Genomic DNA, 11,838 nt, shown 5'->3' with positions numbered 1-11,838 from the left:
GATTTATATGAAAATATTTCAAAACTGATAAACGCTACAACCATGAGTTATTTTTTGTTGTATTCTACATGAAATTGCACACATTTTCATATATAAAACGTTATGTAATGGTTAATATAAAACAGTGCAAAAATTACAACAAAGTGACTAAAGAATTTGAGATTTTCAGCAGAGTTAGCGCGCGCGGATGTAAGGAAAAAGTTTTTTTCAAAACATCACCATAAATCGAAATATTGTGCTAGAGACTTCTCGTTTGTTGCAAAATGATTGAATATTACTAGAATGTAAGAGTTTTAGCTTACAATTGCATTTTTCGACCATTTCGGTCGAGTCAAAGTTGACCGAAGGTTGAAATTTTGGCACTTACCGTGATTTATATGAAAATATTTCAAAAATGATAAAAGCTACAACCATGAGTTATTTTTGTTGTATTTTACATGAAATTGCACACATTTACATATATAAAACATTATGTAACGGCTAATATAAAACGGTGCAAAAATTACGACAACGTGACTAAAGAATTTCTGAGATTTTCAGCAGAGCTAGCGCGCGGACGTAAGGCAAAAGTTTTATTAAAAAATTCACCATAAATCGAAATATTGTGCTAGATACTTCTCGTTTGTTGCAAAATGTAGGTAAATGATTGGATATTACTAGAGTGTAAGAGTTTTAGCTTACAATTGCATTTTTCAACCATTTCGGTCGGGTCAAAGTTGACCGAAGGTTGAAATTTTGGCACTTATCGTGATTTATATGAAAATATTTCAAAATTGATAAAAGCTACAAACATGAGTTATTTTCTGTTGCATTCTACATGAAATTACGCACATTTTCACATATAAAACGTTATGTAACGGCTAATATAAAACAGTGCAAAAATTACGACAAAGTGGCTAAAGAATTTCCGAGATTTTCAGCAGAGCTAGCGCACGGACGTAAGGAAAAAGTTTTTTTTCAAAAATTCACCATAAATCGAAATATTGTGCTAGAGACTTCTCGTTTGTTGCAAAATGAAGGTAAATGATTGGATATTACTAAAATGTAAGAGTTTTAGCTTACAATTGCATTTTTCGACCATTTCGGTCGAGTCAAAGTTGACTGAAGGGTGAAATTTTGGCACTTATCGTGATTTATATGAAAATATGTGAAAATTGATAAAAGCTACAACCATGAGCTATTTTCCATTGTATTCTACATGAAATTGCGCACATTTTCATATATAAAACTTTATGTAACGGCTAATAGAAAACTACAAAATTTACGACAAAGTGACTAAAGAACTTCTGAGATTGTAAGAGCCTGACGCCGTCTCTTCCAAACACGTGTGTTCGTCATCCATCGGAGTGGCGAGACGTTTGGCATCTTCACAAACAGAAACATAAGCACAGTTTGATACAGATGATTCGTTGGAACATTATGAGTACATGATTAGAATGCTTGCATGGCAATGCAAGTAGTGGTGATTGTACATATATCAAGACAACAATGGTTAGGGAGAAACAGACAGAAATATTGTATGGTTGAAATTGCGTTCCTTTAGAGAAAGAAAATGAGATGCTCTTGCTGTCTTGTACACTCCAATGGACGACGAACACACACGTGTTTGGAGGAGACGGTGTCAGGCTCTTACAAGATTTTCAGCAGAGTTAGTGCGGGTGTAAGAAAAAAGTTTTTTTCAAAAATTCACCATAAATCGAAATATTGTGCTAGAGACTTCTCGTTTGTTGCAAAATGAAGGTAAATGATTGAATATTACTAGAATGTAAGAGTTTTACCTTACAATTGCATTTTTCAACCATTTCGGTCGAGTCAAAGTTGACCGAAGGTTGAAATTTTGGCACTTATCGTGATTTATATGAAAATATGTGAAAATTGATAAAAGCTACAACCATGAGTTATTTTTTTTTTTTTGTATTCTACATGAAATTGCGCACATTTTATATTTTCATATATAAAACTTTATGTAACGATCTAATAGAAAACAGTGCAAAAATTACGACAAAGTGACTAAAGAATTTCTGAGATTTTCAGCAGAGTTAGCGCAGACGTAAGGAAAAAGTTATTTTTAAAAAATTCACCATAAATCGAAATATTGTGCTAGAGACTTCTCGTTTGTTGTAAAATGAAGGTAAATGATTGAATATTACTAGAATGTAAGAGTTTTAGCTTACAATTGCATTTTTCGACCATTTCGGTCGAGTCAAATTTGACCGAAGGTTGAAATTTTGGCACTTATCGTGATTTATATGAAAATATGTCAAAATTGATAAACGCTACAACCAGAGTTATTTTTTGTTGTATTCTATAAGAAATTGCGCACATTTTCATATATAAAACTTTATGTAACGGCTAATATAAAACGGTGCAAAAATTACGACAAAGTGACTAAAGAATTTCTGAGATTTTCAGCAGAGTTAGCATGGACGTAAGGAAAAAGTTTTTTTCAAAAATTCACCATAAATCAAAATATTGTGCTAGAGACTTCTTGATTGTTGCAAAATGAAGGTAAATGATTGAATATTACTAGAATGTAAGAGGTTTAGCTTACAATTGCATTTTTCGACATTTCGGTTGAGTCAAAGTTGACCGAAGGTTGAAATTTTGGCACTTATCGTGATTTATATGAAAATATGTCAAAATTGATAAAAGCTACAACCATGAGTCATTTTCTGTTGTATTCTACATGAAATTGCACACATTTTCATATATAAAACTTTATGTAACTGCAAATAGAAAACAGTGCAAAATTTACGACAAAGTGACTAAAGAATTTCTGAGATTTTCAGCAGTTAGCTGATGCTTTCCTTTGAGATAAGAAAGAAATTCGCGCATGCGCAGCTGGGTCATGCTTGTAAACAAAACAACAGCGTGATCTGTGAACTCCCAGCATCCCTCAAGGCGCGTGATTTAAAATTTTTCGCAAACGAGGCCTCTTAAGTATTTTTCCGCGAATATTTATAAAAACCTTTTGTAGTCAACGTATTTTACGTCCACTCGGCACCCAACAGACAACTTTTGTCGACGTAAAATACATCCAGTTGGCGTTAAAGGGTTAACAGGATATTGATATTGAGTAATAAATGTAGTCACATGATACAAGTTTCTATGTCAATATCAATTAATTACAATGATAACATGCTTTAAACAGGGATGTGATAAAATTGCCAATATGTGGGTTATAAATGGAAGCTTCTTAATAAGGGAACTAACTCCACAACATAGTTATCAGTATAAGCAATAAAGGGAAGTAACCATTCAAGTAGCATTGCCCATAACTATATATCTCCCCCCGAGTCTTTCGTAATACAATGGAACAAGGCTGTTTTGTGAAGGCATGAAACAATATAATGCTGTGTAGTGATAGTGACCAGAGTTCAACACAACATGGAATATAAAAAAAATTAAACACAAGATGAAATGAAAACACAGCAAGGCATTCTCTCCTTGAGGACATTAGTTTTTCACATCATAGCCAGCATGCCACATGGGCTTTTTGGTCTGCCGAGTTGATCTTCGGGGTGGTTCGGACTGCCCTGGACTCTAAGGATTATTTAGTTAATCCGTGTGTGGAGAGATGTTGGGTACTGTGGGTGTAGGTGGTACCTCTATCGGCATATTTGCAGTTAGAAGAGGCAAATCCGTATGAGGACTGGTAACATCGCAACGAGGTGGAATTGTTTTAGGGGTTGATGGTATAGTTGATCTATGTTCTGTGCTCCGGGGTGTTGCTGAGGGCATCCGGTTAGTTGATTGTCCTTGGGTGCAATGGTCTTCCTGCTCCATAGTTCGAGGCATGTGGGGCTTATGCAATCTGATGTCCTTTTAAACAAACACCCATGAAGGTGTAGGATACACTGTGATGAAGCGTTGTAGGAATTTTCTTTTTCCGAGTGTGACCCGTCCTGATCCATCCACACAAACTACATACTGGTCAAATTGACAGACCTCAATCACAATTCTAGTTTTGTCCCATTTCAGTGTGTGTGGACCCGTCTGGTTTGAATAAGCACATGATCCCTACGATCAATGCAGGTAGTCATTTTGTATGTTGCTCTAACCTCTCTGCCACTTTCATGTGACGCTGCCACTGTGGTGCCTTCTGCAGTATCAGAGTGTCATGCCAAGTAGCATGTGGTTGAAAATGACCAGGTGGGATTGGTATGGAGTCCCAAATAGGATGGCTGAATACACACATTGCTGGGGACAGTTTGGTGTCTCTATCTGGTGTGTTTCTGTACTGTAAAATGGCCCATTGGAAGGAGTCAGTCTCAAGACTTCTATCTGGTTTCGTATTGTCCATTATAAGGTGTTTTACTGTTTTTACCCCAACTTCCATGCGACAATTACTATGATAACCGATGATGCACCCCCGTCACTGAGGAACTTAAAAGTGGAAGAGGCAGTAAACTCTGGACCCCCATCAGATGCCAGGTCATCAGGTATGCCAAATGTGACGAAGGTATGACAAAGACACTCAATTAAACCATCTGCTCCATGTTCACGTTCAACTATAGGCCAGTTGGAGTATCTATCTACTACCAATAAGTAGTTGCAACCTTTGTACTGAAAAAAAGTGCGCATATGCACTGAAAAGGGTAGGTAGGGTCAAACAGTGGTGTTGGAGGTGCACTGGGGTTCAATGGGGCAATGCGATTGCATAGCTGGCAACGTACACACAAATTGCTGGTGGCTGGGGTTATACCTGGCCAGAAGACAGATGAGTCTGCTCTTGCTGTCATTGCTGTAACACCCTGATGTGCAGAATGTAATGAGTCCAGGACTTCCTGCCTAAGCGAAGGTTGGATCAGAACACAATTCTTGTAAAGGATCACTCCATCCACTCTATGTAAGTGATCCCTAAAGGGGACGTATTCTCGGATGGACTTGAGGATTTCCAGATGGTTGTCTGACATCCCCGAATCAATGGCTTCTGGTAGGGTTTGCATGTCAGGGTCACTAGATGTAGCTAGACGAACTCAATCCCATGTAACAGACTTGGAGCTTTCAAAGAAGAGACTGCTGCAGTTTCAACCATATCAGCTATCAATATATCTGAGTGGTGTCGGAGTCCGTCCATTAACAAGGAACTGTGTGTGATGTCAAGCATACAGGATTGGACTGAGGCTATGTTGTCTATAAGGAGCATCCTTTCCAGCTGGCCTGTCAGATGTCAGGAAAGACTGTTGGTTGCATGATGTTTGACGCCTGATATGTGAACCATCTGAAATTTGTAGCTTAGGTTTCTGAGGTGTGACCTGTCACTAAACACTTTCAGTAATGACTTGTAGTCAACAGCAATGATCAACTGACTACAGCCCAGTACGAAGTATCTGGCTTTAACTAGGGCATCTTCTACTGCATATCTCGATTCTGCACTGTATGTGAAGAAGCTGCCCACGAGTATGGTTTTCCAGCCGTCTTTACCACAGAATGGTCTTGACACAGGACAGCTGCAGTGTTTCTGTAACAGCCAGAAGCCTAGCCCATCCTTGGACCAATCTGTTGCCAAGTACAGTATGTTGGTTTTTGAGGGTCAAGTATCTTAACTCCCTATTCATTTTCACAGGCAATTATGCTTTTCAACTCGCCAAATAGGTCTTGAAGCTCGTCTGTCCATTTGAATGGCATGTTCGGCTTCAGAAGTTGTTGAAAATGCATTATTTTGTCGGCCATGCCAAATGTATACGCAACCTGATTGACAAGTCCAATCCATGAACGAATGTCTGTAATGTTTTTGGTTTGGGGAAATAGTATAGCTCAAAGGAACATTTTGCAAAGCCTAACATTGTCGGGTGTTATCTCAAAACCAGCAAATTTGACTGTATCTTCAGCAAAGGCAAATTTCTTGGGATTCAAGGTTATACCATTTCTACTACACAACTCAGGACTGCCTGAAAAAAGCTTTCCTCTATAGAATCAGACCACAAAATTACAACATCCACACATTTAGTTTTGTTTGGAAATACTGCTTCCAGTTCATCGTACCTTCTCGTATAACCATCACGCAATGCCATATAGCCCTGGGGTGCTGTCTTGTACTGTACCGTCCCCACGGGGTAATGTATGTGGTAAGATACGATGATGGTCTTCTTGAATAGGGACGCTGTGATATCCGTTCCAGGCAATGAATACCGTCTTCTTTCCCTGTGGGACAGAAAGGGCTTGATGAAATGGTGACTGCGTGTGATGGGTTTCAAGCATTGTGTGGGCACTAAGAGCCTGAAAGTTAACATTTCTTTGAGGATCACTGTTCTTTTTGGTGCAAATGACCATCCTGTGGCACCATGTTACAGGTTCTCTGATGGGCTCTAAGACACTGAGGCTAACATCCTGGTCAAGTCTGGACTTATCCACCTCATGCCAATGAATGGGGACAGGTATGGGTGTGTGGTGGGCAACTGGTTCTGCATCCAAATCAACCATGAGCCTCATTGGGGGTGTGTCCATCAGGGGCAAGGGCTGATGTTTGCATGTATTGAAAGTACTTGCAGCTTATTTTTCCAACAAAGTTTTTCAGGGGAGGTAAATTTTCAGCTGTCCCAGGAAATGGCATCTGTTGGTGGGGCAGGGGGCAATTGAAGTTTTGGATAGTTTCAAGGGTGCTGTGGGACTTGGAGGTGGATCTTTTCCATGACAGCATTAACTGCATGTTCACCAACTGTAGGAAAGGTATTTGTGATAATACCAAGTGCCAAACATGCCTCCCTGCTGAGGAACAGCTTATTTATGGTGGTGATGTACACCATCTGCCTTGTCTCCATGTGCACACTTACATTAGTATCGCAAGATAGTGGCCTCGATAATCTTGATTCCAACACGTGTAGCAAAATGCATCTGCACTGTCACAGGAATAAGGTCAGATTCGCGCAAGCCTAGCCAAGGGGTAACTTTCACACCAGCGAGACAACTCTGACATCCTTTGTCTCTGCCTGCCAATTTTGTTGTGGTGACATATTCATTCCATCTTGACTGGAAGTATGCCCAGTCCTCACTTGTACCTGCCAGTGAGATGGTTGGCTGTTTTACTTTCTCAACTTTAGCGGATGTTCCCGGTGTATGAATCATCAAATGGGCCATGATGAGCGCAACGACAATGGCAGCATCCAGGTCATCGGTTTCATACATACAGCCAGGGATTGGGCACTTTACAATTGGCATCTCTGGAGCATACGTACTGTGTTCATATAAGAACTTGTTCTATTTGCTTGGCTCTTTATTGAGAACAACAATAAATGCAGTCTAAAAGTACACAAGTGAGAGGTATTCAAATATCTGCTAATTTAAGTATGCATTAAAGATATAAAATAATTAACTTGATATTGTTACTGAATAGACAGTAAATGTAATCACATAATACATATGAGTTTCTATGTCAATATCAATTACAGTACTTACAATGATAATATGCTTTAAACAGGTATGTGATAAAATTGCCAATATCTAGGTTACAAATGGAAGTTTCTTAATAAGGGAACTAACTCCTATAGAAGGGAAGATGTAAACCTTATAGGAAGTCTTACATGGTCTTCTTGATCCAATGAGCATAACCGTAATACAAGATTTTCGAGATGTTGATCTTCGTGTAAATATCCTCTTCTTGTGAGCATTCTGTCTTGGTATGGTAGAGAGGAGCTCCTCACACCTCTCCACCTTGCTCCTCAAGGGAGTCTGTGGCCACCACCACTATCCAGCACAAGAGGTTACTTACTGAGAGGATGTGGATTCTCCCTAACACTCCCCTTCATGGGTGGGAAGAGGTGATCCACTTTCATCTTGTTCTAACCTGGAGTGTTCTCTTGCAAGAGAGAGATCTCCAATCCCTTCTACCTCTCGTGCTCAAGTGGAGAAGTGAGTAAAGCAACATGCAGTCTCATTCTGCACCAGTTTCTTCAGATGTAATAGAAGATCAATGTGTTAGAGGTTCTGCTCCTCAAGTCCTTCACTTTGGATGAAGCAGGGTCAACTAATTCCTTGGTTAGTTAGTTATAAATGATTTGTTTAACCAGACCTCTGAACTCTTTTTAATTCCTTGGGAAACTGGAAATATCTAATAACAGTGCTTGCCCTTAGAAATAGATCAGTGATCATTTCCTTGCCCCTGATTCTTAGTTATTGTGTAAATAAGGCAACTGAGTTAAGAGTGAATTTTAGGGACTATGCTCAACTGATAAGGTTCAGCGAGATCCCATCTATCCGAAAGCAAGACAACCTACACAAGCTTCTACATCTAAGAAAGGTTATGAAGCTTCCTAGTCCCTTCGGCTTCCTTTTACAACCCCACCTAGGAGAAGAGGTAAAATTAAGAATTGAGGAAATACTGAGGTTGGTAGTCACCCTCCTCCATTGCTATGAATAAGCGGCAGGAACTGGGAACACAGCCCTAAGTGGTGTCTGTTCTGCAAGACATTTAAAAGATACCATTCAGTCTGCCGCCCTTGACAAAACAGGTAAAGGCAATATTGAAGATGCTGTAGGGGTGGCGAACTGGCCATCTCCAGGCTTCTACAGCTGCTTATTCCTAGTGGAGAAAGTGACTGGGGAAAGGAGATCAGTAATGACCTATCTTTCTTGGATAAGTATGTACGAAAAGACTCATTGTAAGATGGAAACACCCAACTCCATGTTAGCTTCAGGATGTACAGTATATTTTCAGATACCAATCCATCAGGGGTCTTGGAAATATCTCCATTTCGTATGTGAAAAGATCCTATAATTTAGCTGGGGCCCATATGAGAGGTATTTTTCAATGGAAGTATCTCGATTGCTTAATCCTACCATTGTCAAGTCATTTTAAGACAAGGACTGAGTTCTGGACCTTTGCAAAAATCCAACCTCTTTCCTAAACAACAGAAAACATGGGTATTCTCCTGGACTTGATCAAGATGAAAGCCTTCCCGGCATTAATGAGCATATTCCTCTCTCGATGGAGCAACTGGCTCAATTCTGGCAGTCTATTCTCACTCATTTATCATCTCATGGTCACTGTCAGTTATGCTCCCTCCAATGGCAGCTGAAACAGTTTTGGTTGGCTCACCTTCATTCTCTCACCAATTTTGTTCATTGAACCAGGAAGTAGGGAAAGATCTTCAATGGTGGTTAACCAACAAACATCACCAGGAAGGGCTCTCCAATTCTCCTCTATCATCAGATATGCCCCTATTCTTGGATGCTTCAAAGACAGGATGGGGCTCACCTGAAAGGGAATTTGTCTCAGAGTGATTGATGCAAGAACTAGTTCCCTCATACAAGATACAGGATCACTCTGGTACTGAGCAACAATAGCACACTAGTGGCCTACATCAGCAAGCAAGGTTGAAAAATGTCTCCAACTCTTTTCAATCTGGCGTGATAGTTTATGAGTGGGCAGCTCTCCATTTCAGTAAAGTTGTTGGCCAAGTACATTCCGAGCAACCAAAATGTGCTAGCTGACCAGCTCCTACACCAGGATGAGGTGGTGGGTCTTTTCACTGTCAAGTAGCAAAAAAGCTGTTCCAGATATGGGGTCCTCCTCTACTAAATCAGTTTGCAATGAAACTTAACAAAAACTAATAGTCATTTGCTCTCCAATTCTGGATTCTTTGGCAGTGAATGAAGATGCATTCCAACAGCCCTGGTACATCTGGACTTGTACATATTTACAACTCTCAGTCTACTTCAAAGAAAAATTAAAGAGAACTTCATCATTCTAAACCTATGGATGACCATGCTAGCTCCTCTATGGTCACAGGCATAATGGTATGCAGATCTGCTATCACTTCTACCAGTAATTCTGAGAGAATTACTTTCATGCGACCCACTCATCTTCACCCCATATTCAAAGGTACCATCTGTCGTTTTACTCCCTTTGTCTACATTGCTGGTTATCCAGTATAACCTCTGAGGGAGAGGGTTTTTTCACAGAACTGCACAGGAAATGTCAGGATATCTCCACTGGTCTTCTTAAAATGTCTGTCAAGGATAGTAGGTTACTTTCTTTGACTGGTGTAGTAGAAGGGTACCTCTCCAACAGGAGCTTCTCTTTAGGTGATAGCAGAACTTTGTATCTCTTTCCCAAGACAAATCCCTTTTGATCTCTGCAGTGAAGGTTATCTTTCAGCCTTGTCACAAGTGTGTAAACTGAAGTGATTTGATCTCTCCAATTTAGGAGAATGTCCATGCTGATGAGGATTTTTGAAGTCTTGCCCTTCTACAGAACTTCATCCTCTGGAGTGAGACGTCTCTCTGGTTCTGCCTTGGCAAAGAGAGAGGGAGAGTTTCATGGTACAGTACTGTACCTCTTACCTTGTCCAGCACCTGGAGGGTTGGTCAGAGATCTTGTTCTCTTTTATCCCTGAGTTTGCAGCCAAAACTCATAACCCAGTAACACCTCAATTTTATGGACTTCTGTACTTACTGGCTACATTACAATCAGTATTTTTGCTTGGCTACCTTTTTAGATGTAATACATGTTTTAATACAGCTCTTAAACTGAATGTTAAATGTAAATAAAAAGTGCAGGGTTTTGTGCAATTGATGTTAGTTGTAAGATATCTAGAAAACAATGAAGTGTAGGCTTTAATGTAGGGTCTTTGTCACTTAACTGACTCTGTTACTTATGAGAAAACTAGGCCGACAAAGTTCTGATCATAGGTTTGAGACATTCTCAGTTCTTCCTCTCCAGGATTTTGTTGGTTGTGACCCAGATGAGGGCTTATTTGCCCTACCCGAGCTGTGAAGAACTACTTGAAATGACCCATGCCCTGAGACCAGGATGCAGGAGACTTTTCATTAGTATTGGCAAACATAAGGAGGGTCTAAGAACACTATCTCCTTCTGGCTTCGTAAGGTCATTCAGAGGGCATAAAACAGAACTTTGGGTGTTTCTTCTCTCTCATCTCGTTTGAGAGCTCACAAAGTTGGTGGCGTGGGCCTGTCACTCACTTTCCTTAAGAACAAAGTGATTTCCCAGGTAATACGGGCAGCAGTCTGGTGTAGACTGACTACCTTTACTTTATTTAGAAGGATGTCAATCATAAGTCCTTGGATATCTTTTCCCTAGAACCTGTGGTTGCTGCTCAAAAAGTTGTGTTACTACCTCAGAACACTGATCTGCATCACCTTGGAGTGTTGAAACCTCATTTACACAGATAATTATGAGTTGAACATAATTTTAACCCTTTTGCTTATGACCCTTATAAACAATTACATCTGTGGGAGGTGGCAGTAACTCGAGCGGTAGGCATAGCTCTTGACAATTGTCAAGGTAGACTTCTCAATTTTGTTTCAATTTGCAGCTGATTGCTTTTTCTATACAATGGCATAAAAATCTCCACAAAATAACTTTTATGTAGATGGAATAAATAGAAATTATGATGCAAGAGAATTTTGCACTTCCCCCCAAAAACTATTTACAATAAAGTCTGTTTTTCATCCATACCACACCCAGATAAATTGCCAAGTTATTGCAGTGCAAAAATTTGTCATTATAGGAAGGAAACTATGAAAAAACGAATGACAAAGTAGTGCCACGTCTTATGCGAGAAAAGTATCTAAGGCACCTGTGCGATGGGCACAAAAACTCTCTATATCTTTAGTCAAGGTAGACTGCTCAATTTTATTTCATTTGGCAGCTGAGTGATTGCTCCTATACAATGGCATATAAATGTCCCCAAAATAAGTTTATGTAGGTGAAATAATGAGTACAATTTATGAGATATGGGATATGGGAAAGTTTTTCACTTCCCCCAAAAAATTTTGCCAAAAACATATTTGTGATAAAGTATCCACTTGTTATCCATACCATACCCACATAAATTACCTACTTAATGCAGAGCAAAAATTTGTAATTATACCAAG

The sequence above is a fragment of the Macrobrachium rosenbergii genome, chromosome 56 (genome assembly GCF_040412425.1).
Source record: "Macrobrachium rosenbergii isolate ZJJX-2024 chromosome 56, ASM4041242v1, whole genome shotgun sequence".
In the NCBI taxonomy this organism is placed as follows: Eukaryota; Metazoa; Arthropoda; class Malacostraca; order Decapoda; family Palaemonidae; genus Macrobrachium; species Macrobrachium rosenbergii.
This window is presented reverse-complemented; position numbering follows the sequence as displayed.